General features: G+C 35.3%; 1 protein-coding gene across 3 annotated transcripts in view; it reads left to right on the forward strand.

The window, feature by feature from the left end:
* Positions 1-13,108, forward strand: part of LOC136026919 (serum response factor homolog) — a 178,881-nt gene that overhangs the window by 65,983 nt on the left and 99,790 nt on the right. The window lies entirely within an intron of this gene.

The raw sequence follows: 13,108 nt of genomic DNA on the forward strand, positions 1-13,108 counted from the left end.
TTGATCAAGTTTTTTGTTTTATTTATGTTGGTCAGTTTTGTTACATTTTTATTCTGTTTCAAATTGAAATAGAATTTCGTTTTTAAATAGTTTCTTTGTTTGTCTTTCATGTTGGATATGATTCATGACTGCAAGATAGTGTGACATCCATTTTATTTTAGAAATTTCCCGTGTTTTACCAGAAATGGGTGGTATTTTTATTTTAATCAATACATTTCTTTTTTATTTAATTCTTAAGTGTAAATCAATTTGTTGCCGTAAAACATAGATTGTTGCATTGTTTCGCCGATATGCCGAATGATTAGTTCCATATTGTTTACATATGACCGTCCTATTTGCTTTTAATAGTTTAAAATGTTTGATCCATAGGTCGAAAAGTTGATTTAATACTCGTACAAGCCTATAGAGATAAAACATGGCCAGTCGTGGAATAAAAATGGTACGGTTATGCATTCGTATGAAATGAAATGAAATGATTGGACCAGACACGAACGTCTTGCGTAGCATCCGTAGAAGTTTCAGGGGAATATATTTAACTGACGGGTCCACTTCCTCGTCAATCTTGCGGCAGCTGTGATCGAACCCTGGGTCCCGTATCGCCAAGCAAAGATCAATTTACTTTGGTGTTACAGGTCATGCAACTCAATGATAGACCATGAGATATCTAGTTTTATTTAGAAAATTAATTATGATAAATAAAATTAAAATTAATTAATAAAATGAATTATGTGAAAATCACTCTGGTCCCCAAGTTTTGGCTTTAATAGTTTGGCAGAGACAGTGGCGTAGTTAAAGTTTTCAGCGTCAGGGGATTTTGCCCTCTCCTCCCTCCATTACTACCAAAATATAAGTAGATCACGGTATTGACGAAAAAAATATCAGTTTGGTGCCCCCTCAGAGACTGCGCCCAATGACAGCCTTCCCACTTACTACGCTCCTGGACAGAAATAAGATTTTGGTTGCGAGTTTATTTAATTTCATTCCAATCATGAGAGTGGTAAAATATTTAATTTGCATTTAGTCCATTAGACTAATTCGTCATTGCATGTTCTCACGCTAGTTCTAATGCTCATTCATATCTTTCTCATTCCGATTTGCGACACATGAGCGATGAGTTGTGAAAACGGCTCTGCGTGGTATTTTCAGCCTACCCTAGAACCTTGGCAGGAGGTCTTAGTTCGTAACCTCCTTCCTACTTGTTGCTAAAAGATACATTTGTGATGTGTTAATCTACTCTCTAATGAATTGTGTCTCATCACGCTTCATTTAATTCATTGTAGTTGAAAAGGGTTCGTAAGAAGGTCGTAAGAGGGCAGGGTTTCCACTTCTAGTAATATATCCCTATTTCTAGTGGTTTCTTACATTGGCTAAACAAAAAATCACTAAATTTGCTCATAAGTCACTGGTTTATTAAAGAAATTCATTAAGTCAACCAGAAAACCTCTAAAATCTTGTGATTTTTTTTTTTTTGACCTGGTGGCAATCGTGTAAGAGGGTCCTTCCTGCCGATGGAGTTTGCTTTTGTAGTTTAATTCAGTATCAGTATCTAAGTGGTTATGATGAAATAAAGAGCTTTTTTTCGAGTTAAGGGTTCTTATTTATTAAAGTAAAGAGGCACTTGGCAAGGAAGCCCAATACTTGGACTTGTATAGGACACTCTGAGTATATAATAATATTCATAACCGAAAACAGTTTTAAAATGCAGCATGGATTCATAAAATAAAGCAAAATATATTTCCCTAAGCTGCTTGAGAAATAACCCAAAACCAACTATTAGGAAAGCAAGTAAAGGGTAGTGGGCGGTACATTGCGTAAATAAATAGCAGAACGTGTAGTTATCATCCGTGTCTCTTAAATTTAGTCTCATTGTTAACACTAACTATAACATGAGGGGAGCTGAATTTAAGAAATCATATACATCAAGTGGTGTGTACCAAGCGTGATGGAACAATGTGGCACACTTGGCGCTCCCAGATGTACACTAGGTAGTGGAAAGACGGCAACCCCTTGCTGTTACACTGTGCTACCGTTATAAAAAACATTACCAAAACAGTGGGTGTTAAACTATGTAGATATGATGCATAAATTGTGTCTTATAGAGGACTAGCTTTATTAACAATACCTTATAATTTCTTAGACCAATGCCTTTTGATTTGCAATTAAAACGAAATTGAGTAATTAGAAAATAGACAGGATTTTTAATAAGACAGCAACAAAAAACTATTTTGCATTGATAATAATAACAATCCTAATATTTTGGATTTTCATCCTGAAGTCTTTATCAAAAAGAAAAAAACTTACCTCAAACTAACATATAAAAAGGTGAGAACAAAATAAAAACACGCACACACACACAAGCGCTGAACAAAAACGAAAGAACACATCTAAATAAAGTCCAACATAGCATTTCAATTAATTTATTACAGTATAGGCAGATTGCCTCTCATCTTAGCTATTTTCTTATGCTGGAATCCGGCAAACACAATAGTATATTTATTTACAAATCTTACGTATACCTGGGTTAAAATAATTAAAATCTAATACAGGCGAGGAAACTTTCAATACTGTTAACGTTGGAAATTCTAAGAGTAATTTTAGAGCAAATTTGTAGACTCTCAAAGGCCAAATCTTGTGTATATACCTGCCCAACGTTACCGATGTAGAAGACAGGAACCAGCGCACAAGCCCGGGCACTCTTCCACCTATTAAAAGATGCGTTAATCTAGTTTTTAATGGACGGCTTGCCATAGCTTTCACGCAATTGTTGTGATTCAAGTAAAAAAGTTGCTACTATCTTGGGACGACATCGTTAAACGGTCAGTGTCGCTAACTCCCGCGTCTGTTTGTCGGATGTCAATCTTCTGTCACTCAAGTCCAGGAACTACTTTTGTCGGACAGAACAACCTTCTTTTTTTTTAAATGTCAGCCTCATCTGTAGTTTCAGATTATGCAAGTCAGCATGTGACTAAATGAAATTATAACTTTATGGGAATATTCGGTTTTACAAAGACATATCTTTTGTTTTCGAGTTATAGTGTGAAGTACTTTCTAAATGACTGATTCGTTTCGTTGGTCTGATTCCCATGTTGAGTAATGTGTCTGTGAATGACTCAAGAACACCTGTAAGATATTGTTCCTTTTTTACTTGTTGTAGGACGTTTAAAAATAAATCTGTTTCATCTTTCTTTTTTATGCCTCGGTTTAGTGCTGTTCTCCTCATTATGGTAGCCCATTACTACCCATCGTGGTTGCAGGTACTAGCTGCAACGTAGTAAAGAGTCAACCACCTCCCATGCAAGCCGAAACCCAAAAAATGAGTGTTAAAGGGAATAGTATTGTGATAAATATTTCCCAATTGGCATTGTTCGGGAAACAGTAATTTTTACTTATAGTCCATTGAGTAGTAATTTGTTATTACGAGAATATTTGAGAGCTCCGAAAAGACCCCGAGACTCCACAAAGATGAAGTCTAAACGAAAAGAAAATTGAAGCCATTCAATTGCCATTATCAAAACCTTTTAACAGGGGGTTTATACTCGCCTGGCTTGAAGAACAGGGAAAGCCAGATTTTTGTATGGACAGTACTGACGTGTCTCTTCCCCCCCCCCCCCCCAGGGGTAGTCGTGTTGAACCAGATGTCATAGAATATTGAAAGAAAGCCTGTTTTAAAAGAGCTGAAAAAAATGTGGTTCTTTTTTAAGTAACGAAATAGATCGCGCCATAGCAAGTGCTGTTTTTGTCATTTTATATTGCAAAAAATTGATTGCGGCCAAATAGGTTCAAAATACAAGATTGCAAATTAAAGTAAAGCGCTAGTTTTTTTAATTTCCTAAATATAGAAAAATATTACTGGCTCGTTTATTTAAGATAGTTTTATATGTTCCATAGACTGTGAGGCAATCATTTTTCGTTTCAATTTGCAACTTAGTTCTTCACTTCCATCAGAACTCTTTTAAAGCCTTGTTCGGCTCGCTATAACTCATATCTTTGGCTCATTTGTCCACCAGATCCAGTTACTAGTGCAACAACTCTGGGATATGTTGGACAGCTGAGTCCCTCCTCCTCTCCATCCTTAGAAAGAGTAAAAATAGAAAAAATATGAGGAAGTTGAAACGACAATCCCGAGTAACTCGTAAAAATTACAGCTTGGTTCCTGTGATAGTAGAAATATAAAATTGGTAACTGCTAGTACCGCTTAAGCTCACAAATTTAAATTCAATCTCATGATACTGTTCCTTAGGCTTCTCCTCCTTTTGAAACAGATTTTGTTTGGGCAAGGTACGTTATTTAGCCCCATACGGGTCATGTTTCTGGTAGCCCCATAGATGTTTCCGAATATAAATAAATAACAAGAGTACATTGAGGTTCTCTCCTAAATCAGGTAATTTTGCCGGGGTTAATTCGGAAAGGGGGCTAATTTCGGGAAAGGGGCCAAACTCGTCAACTCGGAAAAATAAAGACATGAATTACTTGAAAATATTAATACAATCACGAGATTTCTGAGGAGTCTGGGCACCATCTGCATATCCATTTGAATATATGTTGGGGGGCTTCACCCAGTATACATCAATATGTTAAATAAATACTGTCCCTGCATTTCGTTTATTTTTGGAAGATCTGCTCCCCTTAGTATGCGAAATGAAAATCTGCTTGCATTCGTGATCTATGGTTATATAGTATCTAAGGTTCTGATTTTTTTTTTTTTTTGATTTTATGAACCCAATTCTTTTTTTCAAAAGTTGTTCCTTTCCACTTTAAGAAATTATTAGTTTGCATTTAATTGTCTCCAGTTGGTAGCTTATTTGAAAGGTATCTTCTTTCTGATCACGTATACGTTGTTTAACTATTTTATGATAATATAATTGGGACGATGGTAATTTTTGTCTAATTACATTTTCCCACCATTTAAATATACCCAACCATGTACGGGTTTTGGTACGCGCTCGGTGTCTGTTTCGATGAGTCACTACTTGCAAATGTTTTGTGTAGATATCTCCAAAATTGGGTATAGTCCACGTGGTAGCATTTACCTTTACCAAATAGGACAGGTGGGTCCAATTTGGATGGAAGATGGCTCAATAAATGTATCTCAATTGGTTGTTAATGAAGGGTAGCGTTTCAAGTGCAAAATCTTGAGGGAAACCAGTGAAATTTGCCATTTTTCGCACATGTGGTGGTACAACGCATAGCGGCTTAGTCACCCGGTGAGGTCCTAATCTGTATTCAGCTCTTGAAATAGCTGAAGTAGTCGTCTAAAACACGCTCTAGTCGGGCGGGGATTGACAAGATGTATTGCACAGTAAAGAAATTGCTTCATATGAAATCGGTAACGCTTGGTGATCCACCTTTTACCCTTTAATCAGATATGACAATCGCACTTCAGTACAAAAAACACATGAATTCTTTGTCTTTTTTAAGTACCTCCAGGCTTCAGCTATCTTAAATTTATGCCTCTATGAATAGCTAATCAAAGGGGAAAAAAGGAATTTCGTATTAGTAATACTCTGAGCTTTTTTTTTTATTTATTTTTTTAAACAAACAGCTAACTTGCTCGGTAATTCTTTCATCTAATCTAGAACTCAGATAACCACAAAAGAAATACTATTTGATTTCTCATTTATTGCTCTTTCCCCCTCGCTCTGAAGGCTGAGTATAGTTATGACTATATATAAAACTTGGGAATTTTTTTTTTTAATTTCTATTATTTGGAATTATGAACCTCGCTGATGAGAAATAAGTACGAAAAAATATAACTTTTTACATAGCCAAGGGTTATATTTAGGTATTAGGCGATGGGGGGGGGGGGGCAGGAACGCAATTGTGACGGTAGTCATCGAATCGAAGAATCGAATGGTATTCTTTCTTTTTTTTTCTGTGATTTCCATGTTATATCACAATTTTGGCACTTGCTCCAATGCACCATATATCATAAAAATTGATCAAAGGTGTCAGAACATATTTTTTTGAAAAACCAGTTTTTTTTTTTTTTTTTTTTTTTTTTTTTTTTTTTTTTTTTTTTTTTAAGGCTAAGATACATAAAACTGTGATTCAGCTCACTAACAAAATTTGTATTTCTTTTCACAAATTCGTTTATCATAGAATCGGACCGTATCCACATACAAAATTATCTGTTTTTATCTGTCTTACATTAAAAAAATAACATGACTATTTGATCATGAGCTGCAAAATTTTAGGCAACCATTCACTTGCCAGGTAATCTGCTGTATTTAGAATTTGTGGTACGATTTTATAGCACAACAGACATTGGAATATCTTTAGTTCTTTGCTAAGTGACTCATTTGTGATTATGCGAATATTGCTTGGATCTTACGCTAGTTATATATATATATATATATATATATATATATATATATATATATATATATATATATATATATATATATATATATATATATATATATATATATTATATATATATTGTTAAATATAGCTCACTATATACTTTGAACTGAATTTGCAAAATGAAGGTCGGTAAAGTATGATAGGTATTGGATTTAATCGTTGTTACTTAAAATAGTAATCGGGAAATAAATTAGTCTCTTAAATCCTGTTCAGGGGGAGGAAGAGCATACTCAACCCCCTGATGTGTTTTTCTGGTTTATATAATTTCACTTTCTCTTTCTTGATTAGTATGCATTTTCTGTTATAAAGAACAGGCACGTAACCAGAAAGTTTAGAGAAGGATAATGCTTGAAAATTTCAAGTAGGATTGGGGGGGGGGTGAACAAGACTGTATCCAGGTTGGGGGCTTGGGGGTTTTACCCTCCCTTCGAAATATTTGTCTGACTCATGATTCGTAACAAAAATGGATATAAACAAAACTCCTGAAAAAAATCCTTGTTGAAAAAAAAAACGAAAAATAATCGTGGATACGGCCCTGGGGGTAAACAATAAAAAAAACGAATTTTATTTGATAATTCGATGTAGAAGTACCCAGAAATTCAAGAAACTTATAATTTTCTTAAAAGAGTAGGCCCTGAGGTCCCCCTCCCTGCATCCACCCCTGATATAGAAACTCACCCTGTGTAAATAAAATTTCTGCTTGTAAGTCCTTTTTCTGTTGAATCATTAATTTCTTCAATCTTTATTTGACTATACAAATATTTTTGATCTTAGAAAAGATCAATTAATTAGAAACTTAATTGAACTTCACTATAATAGAAAGTACACACTTTTATTTATTCATTAAATTTTTTATGTGTTATAAAAGAGCGTCTCTTTTGATCACTTTGGCATTGAGATCTGATTGCCGCGTTGGTATGTTCTGTGATTTGATGGATTAATATAATTTCAGTTGATGGTACCTATAAGGGTGGTTTATCATAAGATTCATGATAGAGTGTCAACTAACATAAAGCCTGTCAATTTGTCTATTTCATAAATCTGTTGGGTGGGTCTCTACTTCGAAATTGCGTTTTAATGTATTCGCAATTTAATGTTAGCCTGTTTCCTCACGTTTAAGTCTTCTGTCCTGTGACAATACGCACTGTCATAGTATCTAAAGGATCGTAGGGACAACTCTACGATTTTAGAATTATTGTTATGTATATTATATTGATTTACTTATTGTAATATTATGAGTACATGATCCCTCTATTATGCAAAAATTATGGATTTTGATGTTACATTAGCGCATTCCACAGACTAAAATGATATGTTGCGGTCACTTAGTAAATGCATTAGAAGCCTATTGTTAAAATTCTAGTAAGAGTTTAAGTCACGGATGGAGGTAGACATGGAGGTGGGAGCCTCCAATACCATGTGCTTAACTGAAATCAGGAATTTTTTATGATTTTCCAAACTTTTAGGTTTTATATGTAGTTCGCAAATTTTGTGTTTACTCATAAGTAAAAAAAAAAAAAAAAAACAGGTAGAGTAGGTCTGATGAGTTTTTTGGGAATCAGGAAACCCAAGTTCTTTCTAAAAATTATCAAGTTTTTGGAAAATCGCCGAGATGCTGCAAAAGTTTATGTTACAGAACACCTTTCCTTTCTTTCTTTTTTTCTTATTTTACCATTAAAATTTTTCTGAGTTTCAAAAATAGAATATTTATATTATTAGCTACAAGACGTCTCATTTTAGTGGTATCACCGGGGTGGGGCATCTGCCCTCCTTGATTTTGAAAAATAACATTTTTGGGGTATTTTCATTGTGCATGTCTCTTCTGGTATTTTCACTGAAAACACTTTCCCCACCCAAATAATGTTTCGCCCTCCCCCTAAATTTTCGTGAGTTAACACTACTGGTCACTTTACATACAACTCATTACCAAGAACTGTCTGATTATTTGCAAGCTTTATTTGACTGATTTCAATTGAGATTTCATCTAGTTATGGTTTAGCAGATCCTTCCCTATTTCTCAATATTAGCAGTCATGGATTTTCAACCACGCTTAAAACATAGAAACTAGTCATCCGGTCTTAATTTATTATCAGTTTTTAAATATGATAAAACTAGATTTTCTTTAGGTCTAGATTACTTTCCTCTTTTTTTAAAAGATTGAATCTGTGCGAGTGTATGTGTTTGACTATGTGTAAACTAGTATGTGACTATCACTGTCCCGTATTCTGCAATAGCCATGCATCCATTCAGTCATATCGTACATCATTTGATTATATGCCAAATTCAGTAAATGTGCTTTTATTTGCAAAATAAATTCACCTTTAGTAAAATCAAATAAATTATTACATTTAGTAAATGTGCTTTTATTTAATATGAGCTTTTTTATTTTTTCAAGAGCTCTTTTTTGTGTAGCACAAGTGTCTTTTATTCGAGCTGTGATTGTTCAACTTTCAAGAATATGTTTGTTAAACCTGGGTTGTTTTAGGAAAGATTAACGAATTTGAAGACAGTTCATTTTCTCCCTTTATTTTATCGTTGCTTCTCTTCTTCGACGAAAGTGCCATTTAAGCCTCACTGAAGCACGTTCAGAAATTGCTTGAAATAGAGGGTCGACCACTTTCAAGACTTGTGCAACCATGGGGAGTGTGCTACACGAGGCGGAACTCTGTCACAAATGTGGCATAGAGTGCACCCTACGCGTGGCACAACAAGTAGCCCCTGCGAAAGGCACACTAAATTGTGGCGAGTGGGCCACCCCTCAGCTCCAATTCACTGAAGTAGCCAGCTATGAGGTCTTTTCCACTGATAAACCTTGTTTTGAAGTCATAACCTGTGTTTTTCAAATGTGACATTTTGCTGACACTCTAGATCCGTGATTCCCAACGTGAGGCTCAGGCCCCACTAGTGAGGTATGGCAATGTTTTGATTAGTCATGGAAAGGCCGTGCATCCTTCGACTGACTATACTATAGGCCCTAATTTTGAAAAAAAAAATCATCTGGAAGAGATCACATTCAATGCATTTAAAGCGCAAAAAAGATGTAGGATAGAATTGCAATGGCACTATACATTGTATAAAAGGCGTTGCACTTAGACAATATTTTTCATTAGATACCAAGTTAAGGGTCTTTTAAGCTTCCTTCGGGTAAGTAAGTACACGTATAATTTTGGATAAGAAAATTTAAATATCACAACGGGGGCATCAAGATTTTAGAAATCCCTAGGTGGGGCATGGCCCTAAATAAGTTGGGAACTACGACTCTAGATCCTTAAAACGTGGCCATTGGCTCTGTATCCTAAAAACGCTGTTCCAGCGCTTTTGGCGTTCATAATCTAAATTGTGGATTCGGCAATGAAAAGAGTGACCATGTTCTATATTCTACGTTTATAAACTTCTTAGTTCCACTAATAATTCTAAATCTTGAATCAGAATCTGGTGATTTTGCTATTTGTCAGGATTCGATTTCGTCAGGAATCTTGTGATTATGCTATTTGTCAGGATTCGGTTTTCGCTTCGCAGCCGGATTTCGTGGGCATATGGGATAATATTTAACAATCCACACTTATAAACCAGGTTTATGGACTACTCTCCTTCACTGATATTTCCAAATCCTGTCTCGAGAAGCTGGTTTTCCTGTGGAAAACGCCTATAATATGGGGTTAACCTGTTAATTCATGATTGTTGTCAGTAAGTCTGATTTTACCAACTGAACTATCAAACACGCTGACTACTAGATTATTGCCATGCTAGCAACCGATGATCCAAATTTAATGTTTTCTAAAGCTAGTTTCTGGCCAGAATCAACTTCCACTTAAGCAGCCGGATTTCGTATCACACAATGTGACCACGCGGGAGATTATTCGGCTTGCTTCTGCTTTAAATTTGAATTTAAAAAATAGATTCTTCAGCCGACGAAATTGTTTAAAATAAAAGCTTCCTGTGTTTACACTGGTATCAACAAGCCATCACTCGGTCGTTTTTGCTATACAGAATGACCCTTTTCCGTTAGAACTTCGCTCAATGAATGAATATCGACCGTTCAGACTACATACGTTTCAAAATAAAAATCGATCAGGAATTTCGGAATTTCCGCAACTTTAGAATTCTGAGTGAAAATTGCGCACCCGTAAGACCAATATCCGTTTCTTAAATTTATAATCTTAATATTTAGTTTTCAAGATTGAAGTTCAATGCGCGGGTCCGCTCTTCCCCTCAAAACTAGACAGCATCGACGTTAAAAAAATAGTCCGATCTCAGAAGGCTTTCTTTTTATGATTTTTTTTTTTTATTGTTTTTGCAAGTTTTTTTTTGTGATTTATCTGGTTATTGCCGACGAAGCATAATGAAATGACGTTTAGGAACTTTAATCTGGCAGTGGATTAAGGAATTAGTTCTGTATATAATGTTACTGTTTTTTTTTTTAAAACCTCGTTGTTAATTTTTGCAATATTATTATTTTGTTGTGCCATTTGTTCAATTTTTATAGACTAACGAAACCATCTTGTGGTTAAGTATTTTTACTAACCACCAGTCAACTGTATAAAAATATTGTATTTTTTAAGAATAAAAGAAGTAAGAGAAGTTTAATAGCACCTTGTTGAATATTTGTTATATGGATTAGTTACTTTAAAACTTCAGATAAGTCCAGGCGCGTGCGCTAGAATTTATTTCAGATGTCCCAAAATATGTCAAATCAGAGAGGCTATCAAATCTCACCTGGTTTATATCTCAGAAGTGCCGCTTGTTCCGCCACGCCGTGCCTCTTTACCCTATTGTTGGCAAACTTCCGCCATGCGTTGTTTGACCACCTGAGATGCAAGTTTTTAAAAAAAGCCCTTGGCCGAAACAGCAAGAAGTGGGTGAATTTGTGAAAACAATGACAAAATGTGGAAAAAATCGCGTTGGAGTCGATTAGCCTTGCCACCGCTTGTGTGCTTAAATAGGTCTATTATTAGTTGCAGTTTAGATCATGTATAGGGGTGGGTGGCGGATAGAAAACTGTCAGTTATAGGGGTAGGATTTTTCAGGAAGTTTTGAGTAAATGCTTCAGGCAGTGCTGCATGAAACTTTTTTTCATCTTATTGATTTTTATAAGTTTGATTTTTATTATTTTTATTAGTTTGTAAGATTTTTATTCTCATAAACTGGGCAGTGACGTACCTGAATGCAGGGAAGTAGGTAGAATTCCATCTATAAACTGTTCGGGTGCGCTTCGAAGAAATGTTCGAAAGATCAAAAAAGCATTTTTATCATCAGATCTCTCTCTCTTCTAGAACGAGTCTCAAAGTTTATATTAGTTAATCGCGGCTAGAAGATTACTTTATCAGCTTAATTATCCCCACTATAAGGTAGAAACCTTCTAGAACCCAAACTTTCTCAACGCGTGGCTTAAGTCATGTGGCACAAAAGATTTTTTAAATGGGGTAACCCCCCACCTCTGCCATGAAGCTAAATAATATGGTCATAAAACCGTGTCTTATGTTGTTAGTCAGGCATGTACGCAGGAATTTTTTCAGGGGGGGGGGGCAAAACCTTCGAAACAGCAGATACAAAGTAGCACTTTTTTTAAGCAACTAAATAAATGCAAAAAGCACGTATATAGGAAAATACAGATTAACTTTAATCTGTAGTATTGTAGCGGATGGGGGGAAGAAGGCTGAAGCCTTAAAAGTACGTTTTAGGCTCAGGTTATGTTCATAGCGATTTAGAACCATTGATTAATCTACTATATCCCACTGAAAGGGAGATTTTAGTGTTAACAGTGTAATATGGGTGTTGTGGGGGGTAGTTCTTCTATTGCGAAAACGTCGATTTTAATGAAAAATGATAGTTTCCAAAATTGATCCATTAAAAGCTATACTTTATCCTAAAAAAAGGGGGGGGGATAAACGCCCTAATATCAAGGATAATTCTATTTTGCTGTGGAAAGCAAACTCTCTTTACGAAAAAAAATAACAGTACAATCGCTAATTACTTCAAAGAGGGTAAAAAGTTAGACAGAAAATAGGTTAATAATTGGGCTGTGTCTTGACCGGATAATTGCATGCTGTAAAATCTAAAAAAAAGGCTTCACACATGCATCTAGATTCTTAATAAATGTCCTACTTTTGCCAGAAATCCCAAGAAACCATGGGGAAATTAAACATTTCCAAAAATTTCGGAGGGGGGGTGGGCCCGAAGGTCCCCCCTCTTGCGTAAGTGCCAGTTGTGAAGTTTTTCAATTAGCTCATGAATTTGTCGTACGCAGTTTCTGCTCGTTGAAAACAACGCTAAACCCATTTGAATATCGTTACATCAGCAAGGTCAGCGTAAATTGTTAAACAATAATGCACCAGCGGGTTGTGGGCGTTCACTAATATTTACAAATTCTAATTAAGAACCCAGACATAATTCTCAATTTTACGGTAGGCGGATAAAAAGCTTGAAGAGAATTTTTCGGCAAATTACCAACGTGCTGATAAGTTAGGATTGAAATTATATTTTAAAAAATCGCCCTACATTTTGATTTTACGAAAATGTAGAGGGGAGGGACAAGGATATATTTTTATTTCTTTAATGAAGATGCAGAAAAGGATATTTTTGAAATGCTTCCCTGTCCCTCTTTAAGAATTTGTTGAGGACACTCTTGCAAAGGTTTTAGGTATAAAAATCGTTGAATGAGATTAGAGACCCCTGAACACAATTACTTAACAGTTGCTTTCGTTTATGTTATTCAGATTTTCTGGATATATACTATCCAACAACG

The sequence above is a fragment of the Artemia franciscana genome, chromosome 5 (assembly GCF_032884065.1).
Source record: "Artemia franciscana chromosome 5, ASM3288406v1, whole genome shotgun sequence".
NCBI classification, from domain to species: domain Eukaryota; kingdom Metazoa; phylum Arthropoda; class Branchiopoda; order Anostraca; family Artemiidae; genus Artemia; species Artemia franciscana.